At 46.0% G+C, this 16048-nt stretch overlaps 1 protein-coding gene across 2 annotated transcripts in view; it reads right to left on the bottom strand.

Moving 5' to 3' along the window:
- Positions 1–11700, bottom strand: part of LOC116625513 (zinc finger protein 300-like) — a 43250-nt gene extending 31550 nt beyond the window's left edge. For both annotated transcript variants that reach the window (XM_032394119.1, XM_032394121.1), the window contains exon 1: positions 11232–11700. The gene's annotated coding sequence lies outside the window, so the exon portion shown is untranslated. The remainder of the gene's footprint in view (positions 1–11231) is intronic.
- Between the last annotated feature and the right edge of the window lie 4348 nt (positions 11701–16048).

Here is a 16048-nt window from a genome sequence, read left to right as displayed (position 1 = left end):
CTGTTGTCTCTGTCAAATAAATAAATAAAATCTTTAAAAAAAAAAAAAAAAAAAAGAGTTGCGGGATGCCTGAGTGGCTTGGTCGGTGAAGCGCCTGCCTTCGGCTCAGGTCATGATCCCAGGGTCCTAGGATCGAGCCCCGTGTCCAGCTCTCTGCTCAGTGGGGAGCCTGCTTCTCCCTCTCCTGCTCCCCCTACTTGTGCTCTCTCTCCCTCTGTGTGTCAAATAAATAAATAAAATCTTTTAAAAAATAATTTTTAAAAAAAGGTTGACTTTGAGAAAAAAAATAACCACAGCACAAGCCCCTCGCCCACACAATCAAGAAAATGCCAGCAAAGTTACTGTCATCCCAGCAGTTTAAAATCTGAGAGCAGGGGCGCCTGGGTGGTGCAGTCAGTTGAGTGTTGGACTCTTGATTTCTGCTCAGGTCATGATCTCAGAGTCATGAGATCAGTGGGGAGTCTGCTTGAGATTCTCTCCCTCTCCCTCTGCCCCTGCCCCCTCTAAAATAAATAAATAAATCTTTAAAAAATGAAATAAAAATCAAATCTGACATCCATATCCCCTTTCCCAGGTCAGACAGCGTCCCAGGAGCCTGCCCTGCCATGTCACGCACCAGCACTCCTGATTCACATGAACTGATTCCTTACTGAGCACCAGCCACTGGACCAACCGTCTCCATGCAGGATTTGTTGGATTCTCTCTACAACCCTGTGAGCCAGGTATGGTTAGAATCTCTGATTTACAAATGAGGATCCCGAGGTTTAGAGGGAATGAAATGACTTACATTGCAAACTCACATACTTAAAAGCCTTAAAAATTCAGCCTTTCTGAATCCAAAGCCAGCACGCTGAAGGATGGTGCTCTATTGTTTACACCCGGATTTTCAGCCTTGACCCAGAGCAGAAGGGGAGGAGAGTAGATAGAGTAGGAGTGAAACAGAAAACTTTCTTGGTTTCTTCTTCATCTAGATACCAATTATCTAGGATTTCTAACCTATAAACTTAAAACTCGTTTGAGGGAAATACCCCTTCGAAAGGTTAATCGTGACCTTATGTGGGAAGCAGCAGGGCTTGGGGACAACATCCACACACATGTCTTTATCAATAATGCTCCTTGAAAAATTAACAAATGTGTAACAGCACCTACTTTCTCCTGCTTAATGTACTTTCCCATATAAGCTAGGCCTTTCCGTCTCTGTTCCGCTTTAACTCATTCTCTGCACCTGAATGACATTGAGTTGCATATGGATTTTATCAAGGAGCACCTCCCTGGTAAAGGCAGGGGGCCTTCAGTTAAATCTGGTGAGTCTCCATCAGAAAGGATAAAGGGGAGATAGCTACCAAAACAGGGATATTTTGCAAAATAATAAGACACTAGTTTATTTTGCACAACTCTATGCAAATAAATTAGAAAACCCGGAACTCTATGCAAAGAATAGGAAACCTACGAGAAACTTACAGTTTTTTAGAAAAATGCCATTAATCGAAATTGACCCCATTGGAGACAGAAAGCCTGAATAGATCAATTACCAAAGAAGAAACAGAGGAAAATAACTGAAAAGCACCAGCTCCCCATCATTTATTAATAGAGAAATTATACCAAACCTTTAATTAAAAAATTTTTTCTTTAAGTGGGCTCTAGGCCCAACGTGCGGCTCAAACTCACAACCCCAAGATCAAGAGTCACACACTCCACTGACTGAGCCAACCAGGCGCCCCTATACCAAACCTTTAAAGATCACACGATTCCAGTTGTTCTCAAGCTTTTCCAGAACATAGAAAAAGTAGGAAAATTTCCAAAATATTTCTATGAAGCAAATATGCCATTTATGCCAAATGTTAACAAAGATTACACACCAGAAAGAAACTTTCAGACCAACTTTATTTATGAAATATGCAAAAATCTTAAATAAAATACTAGCAAACAGAATCCTATTTTAAAAATAAGACATTGGGAGCACCTGGCTGGCTCAGTCAGCAGAGCATGTGACTCTTGATCTCCAGGTTGTGAGTTTGAGCCCCACGTTGGGGATAGAGATTACTTAAAAATAAAATCTTTAAAGATTTTATTTATTTATTTGAGAGAGAGACAGAGATAGCGAAAGAGAGCAAGAGTGGGGAGCAGAGGGAGAAGCAGGCTCCCCACTAAGCAGGGAGCCCAATGCAGGGCTCGACCCCAGGACCCTGGGTTCATGACCTGAGCCAAAGGCAGATGCTTAACCAACTGAGCCACCCAGGTGCCCCAAAAATAAAAGCTTTAAAAAATAAAATAAAAGCAAGACATTGTATCAAGCAGAGTTTCCAACAGGATTGTAAGGATGGTTCAATGTGGGAAGAGTTGTTAGTATATTATAATAATAGGACCAAGGGGAAAATTTGTATGAAGTAGCATTAGAAGTAGCAGAAGGCATTTTTAAAAAGTCAATACCCATTCATGATAAAAATGCTATATAAAATAGGAATTAATGAATACTTCCTTAACATGATAAAAATAAAATACTGGAAACTTTCCCACTAAGGTAAGGCCACTTTCCCACTCCTTAACACCATGTTGGAGTTATTCACTGTAATGGAACAAGAAAAAGCAAATTAGAGCAAAGAAAGAGATAAAACTACAATTTCAGATCATGTGACCATATGGAAAAAAACTACAATATAAGAGCATTTCGGGGGGTGCCCAGGTGGCTTAGTCAGTTAAGTGTCTGCTCAGGTCATGATCCAGGGTCCTGGGATGGAGATCCATGTTGGGCTTCCTGCTCAGTGGGGAGTCTGATTCTCCCTCTCCTCCCCACTCGTGCTCTCTCTCACTGTCTCTCTCTCTCTCAAATAAATAAATAAAATCTTTTTTTAAAAAAAGAGCATTTTGGGGTGCCTGGGTGGCTCAGTTGGCTAAGCGACTGCCTTCGGCTCAGGTCATGATCCTGGAGTCCCTGGATCGAGTCCCGCATTGGGCTCCCTGCTCGGCGGGGAGTCTGCTTCTCCCTCTGACCCTAACCCTTCTCATGTGCTCTCTCTCATTCTCTCTCTCTCTCAAATAAATAAATAAATCTTTAAAAAAAATAAAAAAATAAAAATAAAAAGCATTTTGTAAAAGAAGCAAGTCTTAAAACCAGCATGCAAAAATCTATATGCAAAAAACATAAGTCATTGAAAAGATATATTGGAAGAAAAAGGTATAATGGAAGAGATGACCCTATTGGTGATAAAAAAATAAAATAAAATACTTAAGCATAATCTTACAAAGAAATATCTAAAATTCATATAAAAAGCTATAAAAACACTTTTGGAAGGCCAAAGGGGAGCTTGAACAAATGAAAAGTCATGTCACATTCCTGGATAGATCATCACGAAGATGTCAGTCCTCCCTAGGTTAATCTATAAATTTAACAAGATCTCAAAAAAAAGGGGCGCTTGGGTGGCTCAGTAGTTAAGCGTCTGCCTTCAGCTCAGGTCACGATCCCGGGGTCCTGGGATCGAGCCCCGCATCGAGCCCTGCATCGGGCTCCTGGCTCAGCGGGAAGCCTGCTTCTCCCTCTCCCACTCCCCCTGCTTGTATTCCCTCTCTCTCTATGTCTCTCTCTGTCAAATAAATAAATAAAATCTTAAAAAAAAAAAAAACCATTAGTTTTCTTCCCCTGGAATTAAAAGCAAGTAGATTATAATTTGGGCAAGAAGAAATAAGAACAGCCTGATAGTGCTTGAAATACAGCCACATTCCAAGATATTCAAAAATATATACAGCCTCTGTCATTAAAATGAGACGCTGGCCTAGTCACAGACAGAAGGGCACGGAAACAGAAGGGAAAATCCAGAAGCAGAACCAACTACAGATGCAAAACAAAGTACAAGAGGCAACATTTCCAATCAGTAAGGGGGCTGGGGGAGCTTTTCAACGTGTGATGCTGGGACAGCTGGCTGGCCTAATGGAATTAAATATAATTAGATCCATTCCTCACACCATACACTCAATAGATTTCAAATGAATCAGAGATTTCAATGTGAAACAAAAACAAAACCATACGAGTATTAGAAGAAAACATGAGGAAATTTCTCTGTAACTGGGAATGAAGAAAGCTTCCCTATAAATATGACTCAAAATCCAGACACAATAATGGGAAAGATTAGTAAATTTGACTGAATGAAAATAGAAAATAGGGGTGCCTGGATGGCTCAGTTGGTTGAGCATCTGCCTTCGGCTCAGGTCATGATCTCAGGGTCCTGGGGTCGAGCCCCCTGTCAGGCTCCCTGCTCAGCAGGGAGTCTGCTTCTCTCTCTGCCTCACCCCTTACCCCTGCTCATGCTCGCTTACATGCTTTCTCTCAAATAAAATAAATAAAATCTTTAAAAAAAAAAAGAAAACAGAAAACATTTACAAAGCTTAAAATACCATGGCCAGAGTAGAAAGGCAAATGATGTACCAGGGAAAATATTTGTGATGTAGGTCTTAGACAAAGGGTTGCTCTGCCTAATACAGAAAGAGATCCTAAAAATTAGAGAAAAAAAAGACAAAAACCCTATCTAAACATGGGCACTAGATATGAACAGTTCACAGAAAAAAAGCAAGTTCCCTTCGACATATGAAAAATTGCTCAACCTCATTCGTTATAAGGGAGATGTGAGGGGAGGCCATTTCTCACCTGTTGGATTGGCAAAAATCCATGTCTGCCAACACATTAAAAAAATATTTATTAATCACCTTTGGAAGATATTAGGAGACCAAGTCATTATTTTTAGAATGGGTATATATAGGAGGAGAAATTACCTTGTCATTCCTACATAAATAGTACTCTTTGGTAATCAGGTAACTGATAAGGGGTAATCTGTAAATTCAGAACCGATCACTTCATACTACTTATCGTTTTGCAATCCCTAATGAACCCTTAGGCAATGATCACCAACCACTGCTGACATCTTTTTTTAAAAAAAACGAGAAAGCCAGACGTTCTGTTCATCTATATGGTCATAAGCAACATCAGCTGTGAGTAGTTCTGAAAACAAACCAACCAACCCCCCCCCCCCAAAAAAACCCAAAAAACCTGGCCAGGCCTGTGAATCTAACTACTCACATTACAGGAAAAACAAGGAGCAGCAGAAAAGTATGTCGGATGGACCCACGATGAGACAATCCGCAAAATCCAGGCTGTGGGAAATTCCACAGTTTCTTTAACACTTACATTCACTTCTCCATTCCTCTCCTCCTCCGAATTTTTATTATCGCGCTTTTCATTTCACAGTTTTGTAAACTGAAGCTCAGAGAGCTTTGGCACCGAACACTTGGAGATGTTGGAGAAACAAAAGAATGACTTGGCCCAATCGTACAAGATCAGAAGTGGCAAAGCTAGAATGCGACTTGACCACCTTGTTCTAAAATGCTCCCCCCGACACACACAGACACACAACCTGACTTATTTCTTGATTCCCCCCCCAGAACGGAAGCCACGGAGGCCCCGAGTGCCTGAGAGCTACGGGCATTGGACACTGCGCCCACTGTTTACAGGTGGGGCAGCCTCCAGCCTCCTCTGCTGCCGAGCTGCTCCCCATCTTGCCACAGACACCTGCAGGGTGCTTTGCGCCCTCATGGGGGCCCTGAGCTTCGGGAGCCCCATCGTGCACCTGAGTTAAATGGCAGCCCAGAGAGTTTAGTGTTTGGTGAATTAGTGACCAGATGGGGACTAGAACCGTGCTCCCTAACTCCTACTCCAACGCTATGCCCTCCCCACGGACACCTTTCCCCATGGTCTGGAAGGTTCTGACACCTGGAGCACTCGAGCCTTCTGGTTCCCGCCGCCAGCTAGCATGGTACCAGCAGGCCCCTGTGAAATGGCAGTCACCAACTCATACCCCAGCCCTCGCTTTCTGAAGACACCAGCAACCAGGCCATCCATGTTTCCAGCTGTCACCAGGGGACCACCCAGATCAACCAGCAGGTGGGAAATTTCATTGCCTGCAAAACCTCCCACAGAGCTGATTTCCCTTTCTCTCTCGGCACCTGAGGCCCCAAGCTTATTTTGTCCCCTGGCTAATATCTGTGACAAAGCAAGCCCTGAGAGAGAGGGTGAAGATGCCCTTGATTACCTCAGCCAACAGAACATGCTGTGCATGTGAATCATATAATCCCATCCCCATGGCAACAGAGAATCACAGAATCACGATCCTTTGGGGCCCGGTGACAATAACACCCACTTTAGTCCAAACCATTAGATGAAAACAGAAACACAAACAACTCCCCCCCCCCCAAAAAAAACATGTCATTTACTGTTCAGGTAGCCTTCGTATCCTTGTCCTTATTCTTTGTTTGGATTGTTTTTAATGAAGAGTTGATTCAGAGAGGATAAGCCTCTGAGTGTCCATTTTGGCTGCTGATTTGGGGGCTGATTTCAAACCCGAAGCTTTGTCCCGCAGTCTGAGGAACAAAGGAGCGTGGTTTGATTGATGGAGACAGACCAAGTCTGCAAGAGAAGAATGGAGGTATGCTGATGCCAAAGACCACAGAGCCGAGGCAAGAATTTCTCATTCATTTGTCTCTTGATGTATCTTCCTACGGAAGATGGGATCATCCCGCCTCCAAGGTTGGCATGCAAGGAATGACCTTCCCTTTTAGCAGCTGCCGTCAGAACACCTTGGACTCCTGGCCTCACAGCAACTCCCCAGGTCAGGGGATGATTCGGTATGAAATGTAAACGTGGGATCTAGGGAGGTGTGACACTTCTTCCAGGTATCTGCTCTGCCTCATCCATGCGTCTGGGCCTCATTCAGCACTCTGGAGCAGGGCGATGTCTCCCAGCCCTCCAGAGGAGCCCACTGTCAGCTGAGATTCACAGAGCAGGGAGCATGGGAGGTTGCCAGTCGAAGGATGAACGTGTCCCCTCCAGGCACACAGGCAGGCGAGTGCCAGGAGGGAGGGACAGGGTCTTATTTGCCGCTGCACCCCCAGTGGTTAGCCCGATTCCTGGCATATATTAGGCATTGGAAAAATTGTTTTCATGTGGCAGGAGCGTGGGGACAGGTTGGTTTCCAGTCTTCCTGCTCCTAAAGAACTGAACAAAACCAACGAGGATGATGGGGGGGGGAGGACCCACCAACTCTGCCGCACTAGATCCCCACAAACTTCCGTATTTACATAAAGGAGGACAAACTGCCTAACACCGGAGGGACAGGACTCTGCTTTCAGTCTGGCACACAAGGAGCTTGGAAGGTGCCACTCCATCCTCACAAGTAAACAGCTGAACAAACTGAAAACAACTTTTCTTAGACCCATGAGGTCGTAGGGTAAGCCACTGCCCCCCAAATCAGACAGACACACAGGCGAATAGAGAAAGAATCAAGCTCACCACAGCAGAAACCCACAAGCAGGGGTGTTGGAATTTAAAAGGACAATGATTCATATGCTTAAGGTTTCTAATGGATGAGGTAGACAGCTTGTATTACTCAAGGCAGTGTAGTATTGCCGAATAAAAGACAAGTTATTTTACATTTTTATCTCCTACTGTTAAGAAAGAGGCTGAGCATTTGATAGGCCTCTCCAGATTTGGGAGACAACGCAAGTCACCCATGAGAATAGTGCTATAATTTGTTTTTTAGGTGACTCAGAAGGCCGACACTTACGAACGCTGCCTGAGTAAGAGAGAGAGCTCTGTCGCAGGTCCAGGCTGGGGTCCAAAGGCCCTACTGCCTGAGCCTTTGACCTATACGACAGGTCCTAGCCCGTGGTGCTCCGTGTACCCATGGTGGGCGCCATGATGCTAGAGATAGCAATGGTCTGTGGAGTCTCTGGCAGGCCCCGATGGAAAAGCCGCAGTTCAGATACCTAGGGTTCTAGAACAAAGCTCTGCTACTCTCAGCACATTCATAATTCGAAGGCAGCTCTTTCCATGCTACCAGCTCCGAGCAGAGACTAAGCCCTTGACCGTGGGGCATCAAGTCAGTAGAAGACCAGAGCTGCCAATCATGAGTTGTGCATGACCAGACCCACCAAGTAATAAAATTGAGTGGGCACAGCCACAGTCCATTCTGGGATGGAAATGGTATTTTCTAGATTAGGCCTGAGCAGGTTCACAGCGCAAAAATAAGGAAGCCAGACTGACTCCCATGTCCCCTACCTTTGTTGCAACAATGCCTGTCGCCCAACTCACATCTATGGCCTATTTGGGGGATCACCTACAACCAGATGATGGAGGGTGAAACGCTAAGCCTGGTTCACTGTTGGTGCCATCTGGAAAAAGGACCACCGCCCCATTGCTGTGTTGTTTAGGGGTGACCCTGGGATCAGGCGGTGACGGGAACTCCTCCAAGTGAGTGGCATTTCGAGCAGTGCATTTGCTGGTAATGGGGTGTGCAAGGAGCAGTGACCTGAGGTTAGCACTTACACAGACCCCTGGGAAACAGCAAGTGGCTTGTCTGGTCAAACAGGAGCCTGAGGGAAGTAAGCTAATTTTATGTTATATGACTATTCCCTTAATTAAAAAAAAAAAAAAATGGATGGGTCTGCAAGCCAAGAAGGGACTGGGGACCCGCTTGGGGGTTTGTGCTTTCTGTCCCAACGGTTTTAGACTCTGCTGGATTCTAGGTCCTGGGAGTTGGAGAATGGCGATGTTTATAGCAGGGTACATAGTGGGGATCCACTTAACCAAAAGATATGTCTGCCACCTGGTCATTGGGGCTCCGTATGCCAACAGACCACCAGGCAAAGAAAGACCTTCTCCTCTGGCAGGGACACTAGACCCTGATGATCCTAAGAGACACAGTTGCTGATGTGTGTTGGGAGCAGGAAAGAGCGTGTGCGGAACTCCACGGATGCACGGGATCGCCTCTTTGGGTTTCTGCACCTAGTGATAATCAGGAAGCAGCAATAACAAAGGCCCAACAAGGGCGTGGTAACCAGGGGCTCAGACCTCTCTGGAAGGAGGGAAGGAGGGAAGGAGAATTACCCTACCCAGCAATCAACGTCCACCAACAGCCGTGCTGGCTAGAGATGAGGGATGGGGTGGAAGAAGAGCTAGGCCACAAATGTTGAAACACCAATTGCGGTCACAGATATTGTAGCCTAGCCCAATAATCCCGTGTTAAGCCCTTTTTTTTTTTTTTTTGAGATCATGACCAGCTAGCTACCACTTGGAAGAATCAGTGACAGGATCGAGTGTGAATTGAAGGACGAGGTGTCTGTGCTTCACCAGGGACACATCGGCATCCACTTTTACACTCCAAAGCCTGCGAACCGTAAACAACCTGCAACTCTGCCTCCCAGCCAGGCCATTCTACTGGATGCTGGAGGGAGCGCGGCTGGACTAGGCCCGGCGAAAGCAGAGGTGCTGGAGAGAAAATGCCCCTGGAAGCAGCCAGTGTGCAAAGACAGGCGGTAAGTTGGTGAATAAAAATCCCAGTCTCTTCATCCTTTGGGTGGGCTAACTTTGAGATGCATTCTGCATCGTCTCCCAGAAGTCCCTGATGAGATGAAGCTCCAGCTGGTTTGATGGCACACTCTTTAGCTTCCTTTCCTGTCCCACCTCCCCACTCCCCAGTAGGTATTACTTAAGATCACATCCCAGGGGCACCTGGGTGGCTCAGTCGGTTAAGTGTCCGACTCTTGATTTTGGCTGGGGTTGTGATCTCTGGGTCGTGGAACTGAGCCCCGAGTCAGGCTCCGTGCTGGGCGTGGAGCCTGCTTAAGATTTTCTCTCTCCCTCTCCTCTGCCCCTCCCCCATCTAAAAAAAAAGGCACCTTCTCAAAGCAGAAGGGTAGGAAGTGATAGTGGGCCCTTCTAGAAATCTGTGGGGGAGGGAGTCTACGCAGGGTATCCCAATACAGCCTTTCCATTGATGTGAATAGGTCTCCTGAGCGCCATGGGAAAGTAAGGTCAGATGACAGGCAGGCGGGAACAGATAGGAGCACTGGAAAGGTTCGTGTGGGAAGTGCGACAGAGTGGTGATGGAGGACAAATGAGGACTCGTGGAGTGCCCCTGAGCACACAGCGCAGTGAGAGACCATGAGTCGCAGTTGACCTCCACCCACACTGTTGGGACAGCTCTCTCTGCAGCCACGGGAGAGGTTCCAGGCTTTTCTTAGAGGCTGGATGTGTTCAGTTCGTAGCTGTGCAAAGTCAGGCCGTGCAGCCTCATGATTCCAGAAAGCTCCTGGAGTGCAGTGCTCATGGAGACTGAGCCAGCACTCCAGGTTTGAGGAGCAGCTGTGGATGGGGGGGAGGGGGGCAGGAGGTGAGGACGGAGGAGGAAGTTCACAGGGGCAACCAGGGCTTATCCCAGCATATTAGGAACACGGCCTGAAACAGCAGGAATCGTTTAAGACTCCAGGAGAATAGAAGATTCCAAAATACCCACTATCTTGGCCGTGGGCTGCTGGATCCAGCTCATGCCAGCTTGCAAGGGATGGCTTTTACTTTTTTTTTTTTTAAGATTTTATTTATTTGTCAGAATGAGAGAGAGAGAAAGAGCACAAGCAGGGGGAGCGGCAGGCAGAGGGAGAAGCTGACTCCCCACTGAGCAAGGAGCTTGACATGGGACTCGATCCAAGGACCCTGGGATCATGACCTGAGCAGAAGGCAGATGCTCAACTGACTGAGCTACCCAGGCATCCCATGGTGTTTATATTTTTAAGAATTTTGCAAGTCAGTCGGCAACAAGTTGGTGGTTGAGATCATCCATGGAGGAAGGATTTACCCATGGAAATCATCAAACAATGCAAGTCATGCCTTTGTTTTTTCCCCTCTGGAGAGCAGGTTGTAAAACATTTCCCAGCAAACCACTGTGCTCTGGTGCAAAGTTGGCCCTGGGGAAAAGAGGAAGTGTGAACGTGTCAGGAAAAGGTCCACAGCTGATCCTAGCTGGAGAAAGCACCTCGTGTCATGTGCCTATCACAGCTGGGGAGAGCCCAGAACACATGGAGGGCAACGACCAGGGGGGCTACGCCCAGTGGGGGCACACATTTATGCCTGCCGCACACTAGCTCCCATGGTCTAGCCAGCCCTGCCGGAAGAGTTTAAGAGTAAGCATCCGAGAAGCAATTAAACACAATGGGGTGTGCCTCCTCTAGGGGAAACCCTAGAGATCCCTGAGAAAAAGGGCATGCATGCATGCTCACAGAACAACTTTTGCTTGCAAAAAAAAAAAAAAAAAGTTGCAGCCTTGGGCATTACCAAGCTTGGCCCATCCCTACAACACGAGTCTGCCAGAAAATTTAAGAAATCAGCCCTCTGCTACAGCGTTGATACTGACCCTGAATCTTCTTGGGTCGGATGACTTAATTCTAACTCCGTCATTGGCATTGGGACCACAGACTCCCCTTACCCCGGCCAATCTTGTTGATTTCATGAGCAATATCCAAGAAGAATCCTCCAACTCTGACCTTGGGGGTGAATACATCTCTCCCTTAACCCTGGGCTGGCATCCCAGCCAACTCATCCTTGGATCACCAAGACAGGCAAGGGATGGCGCTGTCACAGGGAGAGGCATTCAGTCATTCTTCCAGGAATCTGGTTCCAGAGTTCAAGCTCCCCTCCCTGACAACGTTTTTTAAAATGACCACTGAGCAGTGTCACTTCTGTGGCATTCTGCTGGTCTCCAGGCCAGCCCAGATCCAGGGGCAAAATCACACCGCAAATTGCATGGACACGTGATTCACGGGGTGGGGGGGGGTCGTTATTCTAACAACCTACTACAGTCCTTGGTTTCCATTTCCATAGCTGAGACCACTCTGAGAGAAATTCCCCTGGTTCCAGGACCTTCGATTTGGCTCAGGACCTGGTGTTGTCCTCAACTTCCGCTCTGGCTGAGCACTGTCAGCCAGCTGGACCCAGAACTGAATGATGGCCTTTTCCCCAGGTAACTGAAAAAAAAAAACCAAAGTTAACTGGAAATAAATCCTTTTTGCAGTTAAAATTTTACCTTCATAAAATGTGGTAGAGCACGATTTCTCAAACATACTTGCTTCCTAAGCCCTTCACACAAATTTTGAGACCCCAAAGCCCTATCATGTTCACTGTATTAGGAATTGAAACTGAGAGTTCTTTAAATGTTGACTTACTAATTCACTTAGGAATAACAATGATGAACTCATTACAAAGTAACAAAAAATAATAATAAACTCATTATAGAGTAACATAAATTTTTATTGCTATGGAAAATAACTATTTTCCAAAACAAACCCCCTCCCCTAAAAAAGTATTAGTGAGAAGAATGGCATTGTTTTTGCATTTTCTCAAATCTCTTTAATGTCAGATTTTGTAGGAAGAAGCTATATTCTCATATCTGCTTCTGCATGCAGTCTGTTGCAATATGTTGTTTTAGTTGAAGTGCGTGAAGAAATTATGGCCTTATATATATGTGTGTATCTGTGTGTGATTGGAGAGGAAAGGAGTATTTTAACAGCTGTGTGAAATAATTGTGTATATTCTTTGGGATCTTACTAAAACTTGACAAGTGGTAGTTTCTTTCTTTTTTTTTTTTTAAGATTTTATTTATTTATTTGACAGAGAGAGAGAGATAGCGAGAGAGGGAACACAAGCAAGGGGAGTGGAAGAGGGAGAAGCAGAGAAGGAACACAAGCAAGGGGAGTGGAAGCAGAGAGCCTGACGCGGGGCTCAATCCCAGGACCCTGGGATCATGACCGGAGCCAAAGGCAGACGCTTAACGACTGAGCCACCCAGGCACACCGACAAGTGGTAGTTTTTTTTTGTTTCGTTTTTTTATTTATTCATTTGAGACACAGAGATACAGAGGGAGAGAGAGAGAAAGCATGAGCAGGGAGAGAGGCAGAGGGGGAGGGAGAAGCAGGCTCCCCGCTGAGCCAGGAGCCCAATGTGGGGCTCGATCCCAGGACCCTGGGATCATGACCCAAGCTGAAGGCAGACGTTCAACCATCTGAGCCACCCAGGTGCCCCGACAAGTGGTAGTTTCTTAAAGGTTAATTGCAGATCAGCTGGCTGGCTCAGTCGGTAGAGCATATGACTCTTGTTCTTGGGATCATGAGTTCAAGCCCCATGTTGGGAGTAGAGGTTACTTTAAAAAAAAAAAAAAGAAAGGCTAACTGCAACAAGTAATCTAAAACCATATCCACATGCATAAATCTTTTGGTTTATCTCGCATTTTGCAATAGATCTTTTACATATGCATGATTTTGTCATATCAGGCTTTGCTCATTTAGAAAATATTTGTTCACTGAGTTATGCAGCTTTTCCAAATGTTGACACATTTCATAAAATATAAGAGAATCACATTCGCTAATATCGCCACCCTCTCATCAAAACATTTTTTAAGTATTGGGAAACTGTCAAGCTCACAGTGGCAGATATAAATGTCCTAAAATTCTAATTTTCTCGTGAAAGCTCAAGCTTTATCACTGGCAATAAATACACGGTTATTTTCTTTCTTTCATTTTCGAGAAAATGTCTGCCAAGTACTCGAGTCTGAAGAATCATAGTTTGTCAGCCAGTTGTTCTTAAAAGATGGTGTTCCATTAAAAAAAAAAAAGGTGACCAGTGCGGCTCGTGACCCAAATGATTATGCCAAGGCTTTTCCTCAAGACAACCACTGTGTTCTGTGCAAACTTCCCAACTCCCCATTCATGGTATGAAAAAGACATACGTACGCAAGGGTCCAGATTTAATGAAATCTATACTTTTACTGCTTTTAATAAAGTACATTTTTTTTTTTAAAGATTTTATTTATTTATTTGACAGAGAGAGAGATAGCTAGAGCAGGAACACAAGCAGGGGGAGTGGGAGAGGGAGAAGCAGGCTTCCTGCCAAGCAGGGAGCCCGATGCGGGAGTCGATCCCAGGACACTGGGATCATGACCTGAGCCGAAGGCAGACGCTTAACGACTGAGCCACCCAGGCACCCAATAAAGTACATTCTTAAGTGAGACTGGATTTTTTTTTTTTTTTTTTGCCCTTGCAAGTGTGTGGTTGTGAATAATACAGCGACTATGGCATCATCTGGTGTCATTGTCTTGATTCGTGCTAAGACACCCACAGTCCTACCCATCATTGCTTTTGCACCATTAGCAAAAGTGGACAATGATGCCAGGTGTTATGATGAAAGAAGTTTTGACCTCAGAGGCTCCCTGAAGGGGGTCTTGGGAAGCCCCGGGGCTCTCCAGACCACACTTTGGAGAACCAGTCTCCAACAGTGAGAAAGACTTACGCCTACATAGGAAGGAACCTCACGATTGTAATGTTGAGGGAAAGAGGCCAGGCACAAAAGACCATGTACGATATAATTCTGTACATATATAGGAAATAAAGCTTCCAAAACCCTAGAGAACCTGGTCCGTGGCTTTAGACGTCAGGATGACCACTACCCTTGCAGCGGTAGGTCGTGCTGGAAGAGAGCATGACGGGGGCTTCTGGAGCGCTGGTCAAGCCCTTTTTCTTGTTTTGGATGCCACGTATAGGAATGTGTTCACTCTGTGAAAATTCATCAAGCTCATGATGTGTGTACTTTCCTATATGTATATCATCCTCGAATTAAGAGGTGTTTCTAACACGGTTTCCAGCAGTACCAAGCGTAAAAAGCTCCCCCCGGCCGAAAACCACCACCACCACCAACAACAAAAAACCCTGAAAGATGTCCCTAAATGAAAACAAAACAAAACTGTCTCCGGCAGTAATCATGACCAAATATGTGCAAAGTAATGTGTCCATGCAGATACCTCCACGACAATTCTTTCACTCCTTAGGTAGCACTTCCTACGTGCCAAATGGGCAGGAGAGAAATGCCCTCTGGAGAGGAAGGACTGTTCTGGACCCTATCTGGAATGTTCACTTAATGTTAGGCAGGAACATCTTCTTAACATTAGCATGAGAGCTTTAGTAAGAAAAAATTCAGGACGTTGGAGTATGTCAGCTGCTTTTGTGTACCTTTCCTGAAGGTCCTTCAAGAAGGAGACAAGCTGAAGCTAAAAATGACTCACACGAGAGCAGACAGGGTGCAGTTCGGGGAAAAGAGGGTTTCTTGCTGGGGGCCTGCTTTCCAAAAAGGGCCAGAGTGCCAAACCAAGGAGAGGAGCAGAGTTGAAGCACCAAACGTACCCCAAGTTCAGGGTAAAGTGTATGGACACAAGAAGGCAAAAGTGAGCCTGGGGGAAGGTTGACTGCCTGGCTCCTCAAAAGCACCTCCCTTTGTGCACCCTCTATCACAGGGGAGCAGCTCACTTGCGGTGAGGGATAGCTGAGGTTTGTGGGGGCAAGCATCTCAACGCAGAAAACCCCGGCCGAAACTCATGGCCTCGCCCTCCAGAATGGATGCTCTTCCATACCCCGTCTGTCGAGTTTCCCAGATCAGCACATCCATCCTCTCCCTGGTCGCATGAAGCCCTCAGAGTCTCTCCAAGGAAATGGCCAGTGAGTGACCCCAGCCCCAGGCAGCCCTGAATACCTGACTGACACTTCTGGATGACTGTCCTCTTCGGATCTCAGCCCACTAATGACTCAAGATCTTGTCAGCTCTTTGATTATTTTAGGAAGCTGTTTTATTTATGTGACATCCACATTGTTTATGTTGTCGACAATGGAAGGCTTGCCTCAATGACTTCACTATTACTAAGTGGACACAGCCGTCCTCCAAGTGGATTTTTTAAAACGGAGTCTGCACGCTTCCCCTGGCTTCCAACCCTTCCATGGTGCTCCGTCTGCCCCCCAGAAGAAGATTCGGATTCCTCAGCCTGGCACCCAAAGTCTTCGGAGATTTGGTTCCAGCCTTTCTCTTCCCTTGCCTCCCACCTCCCGCCTCCTTGTCCGCTCCCTGCTTTACTTTGCCAGCCCCTAGATCCTCTTCTCCCTGTGTTCTTTCTCACCATCAGGACTTTGCTTCTGAGCATCCTTCACATTCTTTCACCCTTCCCTCCCCCAGCCCAAACTCTTCCCCCAATAAATGGCTGCTCATCCTTCCAGAATCTCCCTCTGGCCCTCTGTAGATGGAGCCTTCCTCTTTACCCCTCCCCCAGGAATGACTGATCACCCCTTTCTCTGTGTCTCTACAGTTCCCTGCTACATTACATATTGATGCAATCTTTTTTTAGTATATGCATCACGA

The sequence above is a fragment of the Phoca vitulina genome, unplaced genomic scaffold (assembly GCF_004348235.1).
Source record: "Phoca vitulina isolate PV1807 unplaced genomic scaffold, GSC_HSeal_1.0 scaffold79, whole genome shotgun sequence".
NCBI classification, from domain to species: Eukaryota; Metazoa; Chordata; class Mammalia; order Carnivora; family Phocidae; genus Phoca; species Phoca vitulina.
The sequence above is the reverse complement of the archived record's forward strand: the minus strand, read 5'-3'. Positions and strand labels throughout refer to the sequence as shown.